Below are 16,135 nucleotides of genomic sequence, written 5' to 3' on the forward strand. Positions count from 1 at the left end.
CTGTACAAAACACGCTATATTCACTGACTGTGGGAAATGGTAACGTTAGGTCCATGAGTGTCACAAATCCACTAGTGGGGAAGTGACAAGCTGGACTTCCCTGGAGTATTCTCCCTCTCCTCTGCTCGCTCTTTCTCCTCTCTCACAGTGCAGTGTGTGCAACTGGCCGCTCCCAGGATGACTCGCAGCTGCAGGCAATTTATAATCAACCACCTGTTTTCCGTGGCTCATCAGCGCAGCTTCTTAAGCTGTGGCTGCTCTCTGTGCGGTGCCAGATAGTTAAGTGTAGTCATGTAGGTGAACGTCCAGTTTTGAATCTGTCGCGGTACTTTTTGTTACCTGCTGTTTTTGCCTGCTAACCTGTATGCTGTTCTTTGTGTTTCGAAGGAGAACCACTCTGCTCTACAGTCTCTCAACCTGCCTGCTGACGCCACTCTCCACCTGCCTTCACCAGTCCTGCAAGCTTCGTCTCCCTGCCTGTGTCCACAACCTGCTCTGTCGCCTGAGAGGTTTTTCTCACCAGTCCATTCAGCTACCTTGTCTAATTCATTAATAAACTGTGTTAAACTTCAAACTGTCTGCAGTCTGCTTCTGGGTTAAAATCACAAATCTTGACAATGAGTAACGATAATTACGCTAACATTACACTCAGGGCTGGACTGGGACAAAAAAATCGGCCCTGGCATTTTTGGCCCAGGCGGCCCACACCCCCCATGATTGGTCTGACACATTCCCTGCAAACAGTCCTCTTAAAATATGCGTGCATTCTCTGATATGAGTTGCCTAGTGTTCTGCATTCATGTGATAGTTTTGGAACCTTCAAGAGGGGTCTCAAGACTTATCTGTTGATCTTACACTTAAATAATTTATTAATTCTTAGAGTTATGATTTGTATATTTATGGTATTTGTTTATTTTTTTATTGATATTTGATATGGTATTGCCATTATTACTATTTTGCTTAATATTGGCTTAGCAACTTTAAGTACTGTTTACTGTTAATTTTAACTATTGTAAGATTCATATTTTGTCGCTTTGGACAAAAGTGTCTGCTGAATACAATAACCATAATCATAACCCTTCCCAAAAGCTACAATAAAGCTGAGAGTAGTATATGCCCTGGAGAAGAGCACCAATACAAGAGAAGCTAATTAAGCAATTCAAGGAACACTGATTGTATCAACACTGATTTTATAGATCACACAGACTTTTCAGCTACCCAACAGGCCAACCACTAGCATTTTCAATGTAAGCTTAAACAGTTAGGTTACCTGACAGCCACTAACTTTAATGTTACAGCCAAACTGCTTGATGTCGTTATGACATGAGGCGCACATAACGTACGTGCACACGCGCGGACACACACACACACACACACACACACACACACACACACACACACACACACACACACACACACACACAAACCCCCTCCCTCCCTTCCTGAGAGTCCCTGTTAATTTGCCTACTCCTTACCACTTCGTCATCTACTATCTCTTCTTTTCCTCACTCGCTCGCTCCCCTGGCCCTGTCATGGTCAGTCTCCTCCTGATCGGCTTCTTCCCTGTCATGATGTTGTTTCTGCTTCTCTGTATAGCCAGCCACCTCTCCTCCTTCCTCTACTTCAGGTAATGCTGATGTTGAAGCAGCTACTACAGCCCCAAACATGTCAGAAATGTTGGCACATTTTGAGGAATCCGCCTGTAGATTCTTATTCTTTTTCTCCCGTAATTTCTCTGCACCTCCCTTGCGCTTTGGTGGTCGGTTCGTCCATTTTAACGTGGATGCTAAACTTCCAGCATAACTACCACAGCTCGTGTCTCAGGGCCGGGAGGCGTGGCCCTAGTGGGATTTGTAAATTTGCGGCCCGGAGTGGGGAAGAGGGTTCTTGGATTTGATATGGGTCAGGCCAGTGGCAATAAAAAAAATTAACCAATGGGCCGCTAGGAGTTCTTTATGGGCCGGCGTGGCCCAAAAGCCCAATTCAAGCCCAATTCAATTCAGCCCAAAAGGGCGTCGGCCCACCGGGAAAATGCCCGGTATGCCAGATGACCAGTCCAGCCCTGATTACACTATGAGCTATACCAGTCCCTGCAAATTAAAAAAGGCTGATGTAACGTGCCGTCATGTATGATAGGAGATATTTACAGGTCGTAATGTCCTTCAATTTAGATTTTGAAATTTAAGACTTTTTAAGACCCCGCAGTAACCCTGACTATTGTGCTGCACTCTGGTGTGGACAGTTTCATTGATTAACAACGAACATCGACCTCAGTCAGTGAGATCACGGAAGGACAGAGAAACGCCGTGTGTAGCACTATCAGGGTTTCTGCAGGTTTTACCAAGTCAAATGTAAGACTTTTTAAGACCATTACGAATTAAATGTAAGACCTATATCATGACATTAAAAACGAAACAAAAAAAGGGCAGATGACAGAGTCGGGAATACTCTGATTTCCTCATTCGCATTATAAGACTGGTGTATAGTCACCATGTGGAGGACCCAGAGTAGCTTTGGTAACGCTGGGTCCTCATTTTGTTGCTCCAAAATCAAAATGAGGTCGGAGTAGATGTGTCATAGCCTCCTCACACTCCAGCAATGTAACAAAACTGTGTTGCATTGGCCGGGAATCGAACCCGGGCCTCCCGCGTGGCAGGCGAGAATTCTACCACTGAACCACCAATGCTCACAGCTCCCAAGTGCAATATGAGGGGTGTAAAGAGGTCCTGTGATGTCCTTCAGGTGGTGCAAGCCTCTCAAAGGATATCATGACCACAGAAATCAGGACAACAGGCCTAAATGTTTTAAGGTAGTGTCAAGAGTCAACAGTTTTAAGGCGGTGTCAAGAGTCCTGTACAGTAAACATCCCTCTATCACTGCCACAAGAACGTTTAAAAAAACTGAGGGTAGAAAAAAAAACACAAGCACTTAACTGCTCAATAATTGGTGTAAGTTTCTGCAGCAAACTACAGCACAAGGAAAGTTGGTCATCTCTTTTCTTTCTCTCTTTCTCCGTGAAATGAAACTGACTTCATGTGTGGGTAATGTCGAGATCTACAAGACCCTTCTCAATAGGAAAAAGATGGCGTTTAGAGAGGGGGTCCAGGCAGAGCTGAGGCGCGTACAGGGGGAACTCAGAGTCAAGCTGAAAGAGGCTAAGGAGGAATAAAGAAGGAAGGTGGAACAGAAGTTGCAGGAGAACAACGTGAAGGAGGTCTGGGATGGAATGAAGACCATCACTGGCCTGAGGAAGAGTAGCAGCTCTCTGGAGGGAGATCTGGACAGGGTGAACCAGTTGAATCACTTCTACAACAGGTTCAACTGCCCAGCTCCAACGGCAGTGGTCTGTCCACCACCCACTGCTGACCCAGACACTCCTCTTGCTTGCTTGCCTCCCCAACCCACACCTCCTCCCTCACTCTCGGTGCAACACTCACCCCCACCATCAAAGGCTGATGCACCCATCCCCCACAAGGTGACCACAGACAGTGAGGCTACACTGACTTTAGTCACCAACCACCAGTCACCACCCACCAGACACCCCCCACAGATGCACCCCTCCCCTTCTCCCTCCCCCCCATCATCACGGCAGACCAAGTCAGTGGACAGCTGAGGAAACTCCACCCCAGGAAGGCAGCCGGGCCTGTGTCCAATACTGCTCAGAGTCTGTGTTGCTGAACTTGGGGAACCACTGAAACACATCTTCAACCTGAGTCTCCGTCTCGGAAGAGTCCCAACACTGTGGAAGACATCATGTCTCATTCCTGTCCCAAAGAAGCCACACCCAAGTGAGCTTAATGACTACAGGCCGTATTGCTCTAACATCACACTTGATGAAGACCATGGAGCGACTGGTTCTGTGGATACTCAGACCCCAGGTACGCCATGCACTAAACCTGCTACAGTTTGCATACCAGGAGAAGGTGGGCGTGGACGATGCCATCACATATCTATCTACTACACAGGACACATTCTCACCTGGACAAGGGGGAAAGTGCTGTGAGAATCATGTTCTTTGACTTCTCCAGAGCTTTTAACACCATCCAACCCCTCAGACTAGGAGATAAGCTTCTGCAGATGGGTGTGAACGCTCACCTGGTATCTTGGATCACAGACTACCTGACAGAGCGGCCACAGTTTGTCAGACTGAAGAAATGCCTCTCTGACACTGTGATCAGTAGCACTGGAGCTCCACAGGGAACTGTGCTCTCCACAGTCCTGTTTACCCTGTACACGTCTGACTTCTGCTACAACACAAAGTCATGCCACATGCAGAAGTTTTCGGACGATCTGCAATTGTGGGGCATATTAGGGATGGGCAGGAAGAGTAAAGGGGGCCTGGTAGAGGACTTTGTGCAATGGTGTAAACTCAACCACCTACAACTCAACACTTCTAAGGGTCCTGACACACCAACCAGACGAGCCGACCGTCGGCAGAAAAGTCAGTCGGACTGATCAGTCGGGTCCCGAGGTCCAAAAAATGCCTCAGAACACACTGAGGCGACGCCGACTTGAGCGTACGCTCTGCGCGTGCGCGAAACTTAATACGTCTCCATACCAGCAGGCGGCGCTGCTCTGTATTGTTTCCATTAACAGTCTGATTATTTCCCAGAAAATGAAAACCTGCAGCTGATTGGACGAACGCGTCACGTGGTTCTTTTTTCTCCGGAAATTCACAGCCAGACTGTCATGGCGGCTTGTTCAGAATACGATCTCATATTGTACTAAAATAGTTCACCGAAACGTGTTTCTGAAAACATTTTAAGCGAGAAATAGGCCATGCAGTTGCTGAATCTGTCTTCATTTCAGATTGACAAAGGTCAGTTTAAAAGATTTTCGTCAGATTTTGAGCGGCTCATCCGCTCCCCATTTCCGGGTGAGTCCCGACTGCCCTGTCCCCGACTGAACATGTCGGGTCGGCCCAAATGAATGCTGACGGCTCCTCGGACGGCCGACGGCACGGGACACACCGAACAGACTCGAGTCACGGACCTCGCCAGACGGCCCGACGCCCGATTATCGGGCTGGTGTGTCTTTTCTCTTGACTCGCCCGGAAACGGGGAGCGGATGAGCCGCTCAAAATCTGACGAAAATCTTTTAAACTGACCTTTGTCAATCCGAAATGAAGACAGATTCAGAAACTGCATGGCCTATTTCTCGCTTAAAATGTTTTCAGAAACACGTTTCGGTGAACTATTTTAGTACAATATGAGATCATATTGTGAACAAGCCGCCATGACAGTTTGGCTGTGAACATAGACTGTATATAAGAATGGACCAACAGACCCCGTTGCTCTGGACGGAGACCAATGAAGGCCCTTAGAAGCACTTTTCCGGTGAGCGCTGAGCGTTACTGCGCAGACTCCAACTGAGAGAGACGACGTAAATGTGACGTGAGCAACCTGTCTGAAAGTTGTAAGTCTTCTGGTAGCTGTGCCAAGAGAAATCTCAATCATTCCCAATCTTGCAGAGACGGAGAGCGTAGGTATATGTAAGGAGATAACATAGGCACACTGCCATGCACAACCGACTGAGAAAGTAATTTGTCCCCAGGGCCATACAACTCTACAATGCTTCACAAAAGGGATGAGGAGAGATAGACTTCTCTGCATAGTCTGTCTGCCTCTCCTCCCATTCCACCACTTCCACTACCTCCTATAACAATAGCTATGTACTGACTGTCCACTGGCCCACTGTTTACTGCTTACGCTGTTTACTGGGTATAAAAGCCCATATGCACAACCCCTCCCTCCCTCCTTCCCCCAGCATGGACTGAGGTCTAACTTAATACTTGAACAATGGCTGTAACCCTATTACTTCAAACCTCTAACATTGACTGTTGATTTGTGTCTATCCTACTGTCTATTTTATTCCCTTATAATGTCCCTTATTTAATGCTGTCTTTTTTAACTTTATCCTTGCACTGCTATAGTTTTTATATTACTATGTCTACATCATTCTCTTATATTGTCCATATTTAATGCTGGTCTCTAGACTTAGACTATTGGACTTATTTGCACTACCACCACGACACACACTCTCATAGAGCACCTTACCATACATACTGAATCACAGGGTCAGTCCCTGCCCTGTCACTACAAGCATCTCATGCTTATACATACCTTAGTACACTCATGTATGGTATGGTCTTTTATGGGCCATATTATTCATGTATTCATATTCTACACATTTTCTGAAAGGAAACAATAACTCACTGTCATAATCAATACAGTCCAGTCATGACAGTAAAATATCTCAGCTGTGATGAGACATCCGCCAGGTCAGCGGTAGTTGGTGGTTCAGTTACCCGACAGCAGGTGACTTTGGGTCGGGTTCACATGAATGTATGTGTTGTTATGTCACTGCAGATAACTCCAGGCAAATACAATTCAAAACACATGCCCCGTGTGAGGCTCGAACTCACGACCTTCAGATTATGAGACTGACGCGCTGCCTACTGCGCCAACGAGGCCCAAAAAGCAGGCAGACTTGATGATTAAAATCCTCAAGTGCTTTTGTTGGACATGAACAGAAAAGCCTGGTTGTCCTTCATACAAAAACCTAGCTTTAAGTGTAACAAAAGTCTGTTGCATTGGCAGGGAATCGAACCCTAGCCTTCCGCCCCCGGTCTGTGAACCATGTTGCCACAGACCCAGCGGAGCTGAGGAACCCTATTGTTTTCCTTTGTTTTCCTACATGGGGGGCCAGCTTCACGCAGGTTAAAAATATATATATCCATATCATATCCACGCGTTCCCTGCATCCAGCTGAATCTCCTTATGTAGGCCACGCCCATTTCCGCCTAGACTTTTAATGCGTGGGTTCCGCTTTTGCATGCTCCCCGGGTCGTCGGGGGAGACTCGCGTTATGGAGGCTTGCAGTTCTAGGTGTTTTTGTTTCTTTGGTAATTACATTTATTGTTTTATGTGATGCAGCATCCTTTCATACCGCATATAAGTGATGGCTTCATTCACCGTGTATTCATGTCTCTGCAATAGTGTACTGAAACTCTCTAGGTGTTGAGCCTTGCGTTAAATCACTTTATCCTGCACTGGAAGACATGAACATCGTCTCCTCTACAATGATATCCACAACACAGCCAAAAAAATTAAGTTATTATGATAATAAATCCCTTGTCATGTGAAAAGAGTGCTGCATTGGCCGGGAATCGAACCCGGGCCTCCCGCGTGGCAGGCGAGAATTCTACCACTGAACCACCAATGCTCACATGATAGAGCAATATGGGTTGTCGGTTGTAAAAGTCTGCCTTGACGATGGCAGAGGTTTGCTTTGTTAGAAAAGGCTAAAAGTCTCTTTCAAATCCAGCAGCAGTGGCAGCAAAAACTGTCCTGTCCTGTTAGCAGTGTCCTGCGGAGTGTCCTGTGACTCCCATGACTGTCCCGGGACAGTCAGACACTGTCCTGTACACTGTCCTGTTACTCCCATGAATGTCCCGGGACAGTCAGACACTGCTCTGTGACTCCCATGACTGTCCTGGAACAGTCAGACACCGTCCTGGCAGCAAAAACTGTCCTGTCCTGTTAGCAGTGTCCTGCGGAGTGTCCTGTGACTCCCATGACTATCGCGGGACAGTCAGACACTGTCCTGTACACTGTCCTGTTACTCCCATGAATGTCCCGGGACAGTCAGACACTGCTCTGTGACTCCCATGACTGTCCTGGAACAGTCAGACACCGTCCTGGCAGCAAAAACTGTCCTGTCCTGTTAGTAGTGTCCTGAAGAGTGTCCCGGGACAGTGTTCCAGGGACAGTCAGACACTGTCCTGTACACTGTCCTGGCAGCAAAAACTGTCCTGTCCTGTTAGTAGTGTCCTGAGGAGTGTCCCAGGACAGTCAGACACTTTCCCTGTGACTCCCATGACTGTGTCTGACTGTCCCGGGACAGTCATGGGAGTCACAGGACAGTGTACAGGACAGTGTCTGACTGTCTCGGGACAGTCATGGGAGTCACAGGACAGTGGACAGGACAGTCTCGGGACAGTCACGGGAGTCACAGGACAGTGTACAGGACAGTCTCGGGACAGTCACGGGAGTCACAGGACAGTGTCTGGGAGTCACAGGACAGTGTACAGGACAGTGTCTGAATGTCTCGGGACAGTCATGGGAGTCACAGGACAGTGGACAGGACAGTCTCGGGACAGTCACGGGAGTCACAGGACAGTGTCTGGGAGTCACAGGACAGTGTACAGGACATTCTCGGGACAGTTATGGGAGTCACAGGACAGTGTCAGGGAGTCACAGGACAGTGTACAGGACAGTGTCTGAATGTCCCGGGACAGTCATGGGAGTCACACGATAAGCAGCCGGCAAAAATCAGATAGCAGCATTGGTTAGCCTGATAAGTTACTTGCTCGACATCATGATTGATAAACGTCCTTATTTTTTCCTCAGCAGCTATCACAGCATCCCTTTTCTAGCATTATTAGCCAAAATTGCTTTAGTTCAACTAAACTAACGCTAGCTAGTAAGCAACAAATGAAACCTCTTCAATTCAAAACAGCATGTTTTTTAAATTGTAAAAAACGACATACCTCTACATTGGGATCTCTTTTGCTCCTCTTTTCTCCTTTGTCTGTATTGGCTTGGGCACCTGTGGACATGGACAGCCTTTTTATTATGTGAAATAAAAGATGTAACCTGCCTCTTGATATCTGTCAATCAGGTAACTCTTTGACCTGAGAGTGCACCGATAACCCCCCACTTGCACAGGGCCAGGTTAGTCTATATCCACGACCTTCCTCTTGCCCTGTTGCCGCCGGAAATTTCGCCGAATGTCTTTCTTTTTGGCCGGATTTCCGTTACCTAACACTTTCTTTGTGTTGAAATTTTAAACTCTGGTAGATTTGTGAGGACTATGGTTAACTGCTCCTCAGATCTCTGCAGGGTAAATCCAGACAGTTAGCAGAATATCTGTCTAATCTGAGTTTTTTGTTGCACCACCAAATCAACTTTTGAACACTCACATGTTCCACCAAAACAAGTTCCTTCCTGAGGCTGTTTTGCAACGGCACCGGGGCTCCTACGGCACTTAGCGCCGCCCATGACGATTGTGATTGGTTTAAAGCCATGCCAATAAACAAGAGCATGTTTCCCTCCCATCCCGGAATGCTGTGTGGACTAGCCAGACCCTCATCTGCAGCGCTGTGGAGGAAGGTCTGGCAAAGCAAGACTAGGACCAGATCAAATGACAGTTTTTGTTGTGTTGTGCATGAACAATTAAAAAGGGGCGGAGCCAAAACATGCAAGCATCTCCTCGTTAGTATAGTGGTGAGTATCCCCGCCTGTCACGCGGGAGACCGGGGTTCGATTCCCCGACGGGGAGTATCATCCTTTTTAGATTTCTATACTTACACCATCTAATCTCTAGACAATTTCTCTTTGAAACTGAATAGACACAAATGCACAACTCAACACTATAAATCAGGGCTCCAGACTAACTTTTTGCCTTGGTCGCACTGGTATGCCTAACTTTTTTTATTTAGGTGCACCAGCACAAAATTTAGGTGCACCCAAATTTTTCCTTGCGTCGCCATTAACACCACAATTTCAAGGTCACCTTTTTATCACGCTATATATCACCATATACATTCATATATATATTATGTCAATTATTTTAAACAAGAATAAGTAGTTGGTACATTTTTTTTTTATTTGAAGCACAATTATACTGTACTCAAAGTCTTATAGCTGGTCCCCCCTTGCTGTCAAATGCCCCTCAGATGGCCAACACCTGTAATCTGGCCTTCTTCCCCTTTGGCCTTGGCTAAACCAGCTTGCCACACTCCCTAGCATCAAAATTCTCCAAACTGGGCCCCTCCACACTGATTCTTATCAGATCTTCCACTAGTCCAGGACTAAAAATCATACCTCTGTATTTTCTTTTATCTCTAATATATATATTTTTACAAAGTGGGCTAAATGTTCAGTTTTAAGTCAAAGCCACTTTTCACAAGTTTCTCTTTTATTAAAACAGATGTGATTAAAATAAAACGCAAAGACAGGGTTTCCTGCCCAATTTGAAAATATACAGCTGCAACACATGTAAATTACCTGAAATAAATAGCCTGGGATATATTTAAAAAAAATATATCTCTGAGAAAGCTCCTTCACTTGTTTTCAACAACAATAACAGAGCCGGATAGCCCAGTAGCTCATATAGGGAGAGAGGGGGAGTGCGATGGACTGAAGCGTATGCTACTCACAGAGTACGGTCCAGCACGGGTCGAATGCGCTTTGGCGGGTCAGTGGCGTTACATACGTCTTGTGTATGAAATGTCTGTATCGTCCCTGGCTGCGCTGCATTTTTATGAACTATGATAATGTGGCCATGGGTCACATCTCTCGCCCAGGTCCAGCAGGCTCAGTCTCACACACTATTACTCAACCAACTGAAGTTAGTTCCATTCAATAACTTCTTCTGTGTTTTTCGCCGTGGCGGCCGCAATAACAGAAAGTTACCAGCGGAAACACTGGTACCAATACAGGTTTCCCTCTCATACTTAACAATATAAAGTTGTGTTAATAACAATTACAACTGTAGACAAATGTCAGCAGTTTGGACCGGCGGCGCTGTGTCTGGCTGCATGTCGCAGGTGAGCAGTGTGTGTGTGAATGGGGGGGCGGGGCAGCGCGGAGGAGAGATCCAAACACAGGCACGGCTTTACAGAAGAAATGGGTCATGCAACGCAACATTAAACCATATCGATATAAACGACATCGCTTAGTTCGTGGAGAGGCAGCGGATGCGAGGACGTTAGGTGCACCGGTGCGACCTAGGAAAAATCTTAGTTGCACCTTTACAAAATTTGGTCGCACTCTAGAGCCCTGTAAATGGTCAACTAGTGGATCAAGTACAATCCTATAGATACCTAGGGACAATTATTGACTCTAAATTAAATTTCCAGGAGAATTGTGAGGCTGTCTGTAAAAAAGGACAACAGCGTCTATACTGTTTGAAAAAATTGTACCATTTTAATATAGATAAGACCATGATGACATTATTCTATCATGCTTTTATCGAAACCATCATATCTTTCTCCCTAGTGGCATGGTTTGGGTGTGTTCCAGTCAAGCACAAGAATCGCCTAAACCAAATTGTAAAATGGTCAAGTAAGCTGACTGGTGAGTCCCAGCTGCACCCCACATCCCTGTATGCCAAACAACTACAGCGGAGAGCTACGGCTATCAAAGTAGATAGCCTACACCCTCTGAATAGGGAATTCCAGTATCTCCCCTCTGGTCGGAGGCTAAGAGTTCCTGGTTACAGAACTACAAGACTTAAAAACTATTTTGTACCAGCGGCAATTACTATGTTAAACAAACGGTAGCACTTTTATGCTAGCCTTAAAATAGCTATTTTTAAAACACTAAGAAGGCTCGACACAACATGAAACTTTGCTCCAACGAACGAAAGCATTGACAACATTTTGTACCAAGAGTTTACTAAAAAGAAAGGTTTTGAGCAACTGACCGTAGCTGTTGTTCTTCCGGTCGCCGTCTATCGAGCCAGTCAAAAATAGTCGAGGGAGGAGAGTAAAGATGGAAAGCTCCAAAAGCTTAGTTCCATATAAATGCGCGGATAATTCGTTGTTTTGTCGTTAGTGAAACACAATATTGACCTTGTAGTTGAAAAAGGAGCCTCATATAAGAATGACATTTCCTCCTATGGAGTCTGTTCATTCGCATTCGGAGATTGCCTATTTTGGACTGGGAAAATGGCGGATAGCGTAAACAACAACTGCTAACGTGAGTGGCTCAAAACCTTTCTTTTTAGTAAACTCTGTGTACACAAACAATGTTGTCAATGCTTTTGTTAAGGTGTAGAGACCCTGGTCATACTTTGAGCAAAGTTTCATGTTGCGTCGGGCCTTCTTAGTGTTTTAAAAATAGCTATTTTGAGGCTAGCATAAAAGTGCCCCTAGCACTCCCATTGAAAAGGCTATTTGACCGAAAAATGAGAATACGGTAAATCTTAAAAGTGACGCTTCCGTCCTAAATATGCTTTTAAATTAAAGTTTGACTCGGGTACATTCACAAAAAGACCCTAGGTTGCATTTTGGCGAGAGTTACACTTTAAAGTGCTCATATTGTGCTTTTTGGCTTTTCCCCTTTCCTTTATTGTGTTATCATTTTGTGCATGTTATAGGTTCCCATTTTTCCTGCTGATTCCTCATGTCTGTATCCACTTTTGTCTTCATAAAAGCTCAGTTTTGCAGGCCGGCAGCTTTTAAAAACTTTAGTTGTGGGTTATTTAACCTGTTGGTGATGAATATCACCACACAGCAGCTTTTAGGCATTTTTCTGTTGTTTGCTAGCTGACAAAATTGACGAGAAGGTGTGGCTTTCAGAGTATGACATGATGTGCTTTGCCTTTATCGCCGGATTGCATTCTTTGGTCTGTTCTGTGACATGTAGCAGTGTAACAACAAAATGCAAAACTGTATTGCATTGGCCGGGAATCGAACCCGGGCCTCCCGCGTGGCAGGCGAGAATTCTACCACTGAACCACCAATGCTCACATAGCATAGCTGCTCATCCTTTTTTTTTTTAAAATAGGTTCTAGTCCACTGACATATGTAGAAAAACAAATTGTGTTAAGCCCAATGTACAGAACAACTAAAATGTCACTTATAAACATTAAATTACAATTTACTATAGAAGTGAGAATGTAGAAAAAAAATACTGCGCCCAACGTGGGGCTCGAACCCACGACCCTGAGATTAAGAGTCTCATGCTCTACCGACTGAGCTAGCCGGGCCTGCTGCATAACAAAAAGCCCAGTATTTTTATACAGACTATCATCTGTACTAGCCAACCAGATAGATTGATTCAATGTAGCACGAGAAGCTACACTATGGTGAAAAACTGTTTTTTAAGTAACAACCCTGGATGAATTTGTTCAATAAAAGAATGTTGGAAATTAATTTTGTAATGCAATAGAGTATAAATTATTAGTACATGCGTGTATATGGGCAATTCGGTAGCAAAACAAGTGCCCCGTGTGAGGCTCGAACTCACGACCTTCAGATTATGAGACTGACGCGCTGCCTACTGCGCCAACGAGGCTCCAGGTTCAACTCACAGCAATCCACTTACAGAAACGCTGTAACACAAGTGTCAAACTCAATGCCCACGGGCCAAATCTGGCCCCTCGCAGATTTTGATCCGGCCCGCATATCAATTTAGGTTCACAATAAATTTTGGCCCTCCTAGTTTTTGTAGCTTTTTCAATGTTTTGTCGCTTTTTCTGAAGTTTTTGTCACTATTGCAGATGCTTTTGGTGCCTTTTTTCCGACGTTTTTGTCACGGCTGTCTTGGAATGCAATAGACAGTCGCTTAAACTAAAATGTAACCATGAACAATCAGTGTTCGACCTACAGTCTGTTGAGATGCCTCTCCAAACGCAGAAACCAAGCGCAGTCACACCATAAAACGTTAAGACACGTTAAGAAAAAAGATCCGTATTTTGCCGTAATCCAATGACACGAAAAAAAGTAATCCACAGCCATCAGTAGATCCATTTCGCCGTTTAAACAATGTGGAATAAAACGTATTAAAGTCCAAATCTACACAAAACGCGCAATCAATTAGTAAGCTGACATCAAATTTATATACATGGTATTTAGGAAACCTTTATTACAACGTTGGCACGGTAAGATGTCCAGACTAGTGCAACAGTAATTTTCGTTTTATGTGTCCTGCATATGGTGAGGTGAGAGCCAGAGCCCTGAAAAAATATTTGAATAATTTTTTTTACTAAAGCAGTATTAGCCTATATGAAATCTGATGTATTACCTACTAGGGCTGTCCTCGACTAAAGAAATTCTTAGTCGACTAACACTTATATGATTTTGTCGATTAATCGATTAGTTGATGTAATCGACAGAGCTGTGCTCTTTGAGAGGTGGTTAAGACTAGAAAAGCACAATATAAATGTAGTTAATGAACCATCTGTAAAGCTGAGTTTCTCCACAATTAATCCTGCAAAAGCACCACTTTAAATCTTGTGTTTACCAGAAATGTGCTCATAAGTTTCTTGGAAATGAGTAATTAAGCATGAATAAGCATAAAAAAATGACTCATCAACTAAAGAAATCTTAGTCGACTAAGGCCAAAACGACCGATTACTCGACTAATCGACTAAGAGGTGGCAGCCCTATTACCTACCACCATTTAGTTGTTTTGTGTTATTTAAAGTATTTATAAAATATCTGGTCATGCCATGAAACAATGCAATTACCCGCTTCAGCCCCCCCATCAAGACATCAAATTGCAGCAATATAGACATAGGAAAGGCTGCGACACATCGCAAAAACACTTTTGTGTTGGTTGAATGATATCAGAAGAAAACTGCACTTTATAATGTAAGTGTCACTTTTTTTTAGTAGTGCCTTTTATATTTAATTCAATGTTCAATGTGTTCAACAAAAGAACGTTGGAAATTCATTTTGCAATACATTACATACAATACATAGATTATAAATTATTAGTACGTGTGTATATGGGCAATTCGGTAGCAAAACAAGTGCCCCGTGTGAGGCTCGAACTCACGACCTTCAGATTATGAGACTGACGCGCTGCCTACTGCGCCAACGAGGCTCCGAATACATTTAAACCGGAAGTGTTTAAATAGGAACTACGAGCACGTTGTTAACACTACGGTGTAAAGATGAACCATGGATACTAATTAACAATGATATATACGGTTATATCATCAGACATCGGACGCGAGCACAACATCTTAAAAACAGCACAACGCATGCTACAACAATGGCACAGAACCAAACGGCATAGTTGTAGTTCCTCTGATTGTCCACCAGAGAGAGACAAAGCGCTTCTTTCTCCCACTGTATCGCCTGCTTCTATCAGCACTGTACACAAATGTGATATAACTTCGGTACAAGGGTACAACACACTTCAGAAAATACTATTTGTCGCTGTGTGCGTGGTGGAAACTAATGTAAATGGAGAGCGGCGTGCCAGAAATGCAATGCGCCATGACGTAGATTCCCTTCAAGGCCAGGCTGATGTTGGAAGTCCATCTAGTGGACACAACGTGTAACAACAACCACATGCTTGTAGTGGCATTGACAATGCTTAGCCTGAGTAGTGTAGCTAGTAGCCTACATATTTATAACAGGCTGCATATGAGCATTAAATATTCAAATAGTATTCGAATATTTAAAAAAATAACTTAAATTCGAATGGTATTATAGAGGAAGACTGACAGCTCTAATACACGTTAATAAGTAGTAACAAATAGTTCACGCATTTGGCCACCAGGCCGCAATCTATTTTAGTCGGACCCTTAACTTTTAAGATAACCTTAGCTGCTCGCCCATGACGTTCAACCTATCTCAGGGTTGTCTGTTTTTGCCTACAGGCAAAAACACAATTTTTCAATTTTGGGGTTTTGAGCTATTTTGCTTCCATAACGTGTATTATTTTAGACAAGTAGGAAAAAAACAATTCTAAATGCACATTTAAGTGTTTATTTTAACTAGGCTACTTATTTGCTCTGTTGAGTTCTCCAAAATTCACCAAAAGTTAGCTTTAACATAGATATTGCCTCGTTTGCATATTTAAACCTTATACTATTAAACTCTTACATACTGTCTATGATTTAAACACCTGTAGTGTCTCCCCTTAACGTTTAAAAATTAGCTAGCTAGCTAGCTAGCTATCTTACACGCGCTTTTACATGGGAAATACAACCAAAGATTCTCTATTAACCGTCTCAGATACAAAAAAAGTCACAAAAGCAACATATGATTCATACGGTTAATGTTATTAAGTTGATAGTTACTCACCAAGTGGCCGCAAAACCTTCGCTGAATTGAACACCTTTTCTGCTGCGTTTTCCTCCATTGTCCTCGGCAAAGCTCGATTTTCCGTTTCTAATAAAAGTGTTCTGCGGGTCCTGTTACTTCACCACAATCGCTTATAATCCCGATAATGTCTACTTTGAAACATGAACTTTCCCGAAAATATTAAACCAAACGGTAATACCTGCGAGGTGACTAGCTAGGTTATTCCTCCGTCGTCAGTCCAAGAAGCGAAGCGAGTGCGACCTCTAGACACCGAGGCGCCTCAATTAAGCTGCAGCCAATGGGAGG

The 16,135-nt window shown here is 44.2% G+C and overlaps 8 non-coding genes across 8 annotated transcripts; 1 reads left to right on the top strand and 7 right to left on the bottom strand.

Moving 5' to 3' along the window:
- Nucleotides 1-2,615: 2,615 nt before the first annotated feature.
- On the bottom strand, nucleotides 2,616-2,686 carry trnag-gcc. The gene has a single exon. It is a non-coding gene; the product is annotated as a tRNA-Gly (tRNA).
- Nucleotides 2,687-6,399: 3,713 nt separating this feature from the next.
- trnam-cau lies at nucleotides 6,400-6,472 on the bottom strand. The gene has a single exon. It is a non-coding gene; the product is annotated as a tRNA-Met (tRNA).
- A 681-nt stretch (nucleotides 6,473-7,153) lies between these two features.
- trnag-gcc lies at nucleotides 7,154-7,224 on the bottom strand. Its single transcript has one exon. It is a non-coding gene; the product is annotated as a tRNA-Gly (tRNA).
- Nucleotides 7,225-9,270: 2,046 nt separating this feature from the next.
- On the top strand, nucleotides 9,271-9,342 carry trnad-guc. Its single transcript has one exon. It is a non-coding gene; the product is annotated as a tRNA-Asp (tRNA).
- Nucleotides 9,343-12,463: 3,121 nt separating this feature from the next.
- trnag-gcc lies at nucleotides 12,464-12,534 on the bottom strand. Its single transcript has one exon. It is a non-coding gene; the product is annotated as a tRNA-Gly (tRNA).
- A 170-nt stretch (nucleotides 12,535-12,704) lies between these two features.
- Nucleotides 12,705-12,777, bottom strand: trnak-cuu. Its single transcript has one exon. It is a non-coding gene; the product is annotated as a tRNA-Lys (tRNA).
- Nucleotides 12,778-13,012: 235 nt separating this feature from the next.
- trnam-cau lies at nucleotides 13,013-13,085 on the bottom strand. Its single transcript has one exon. It is a non-coding gene; the product is annotated as a tRNA-Met (tRNA).
- A 1,460-nt stretch (nucleotides 13,086-14,545) lies between these two features.
- Nucleotides 14,546-14,618, bottom strand: trnam-cau. The gene has a single exon. It is a non-coding gene; the product is annotated as a tRNA-Met (tRNA).
- Between the last annotated feature and the right edge of the window lie 1,517 nt (nucleotides 14,619-16,135).

This window comes from Sander lucioperca, chromosome 24, assembly GCF_008315115.2.
Source record: "Sander lucioperca isolate FBNREF2018 chromosome 24, SLUC_FBN_1.2, whole genome shotgun sequence".
Classification (NCBI taxonomy): Eukaryota; Metazoa; Chordata; class Actinopteri; order Perciformes; family Percidae; genus Sander; species Sander lucioperca.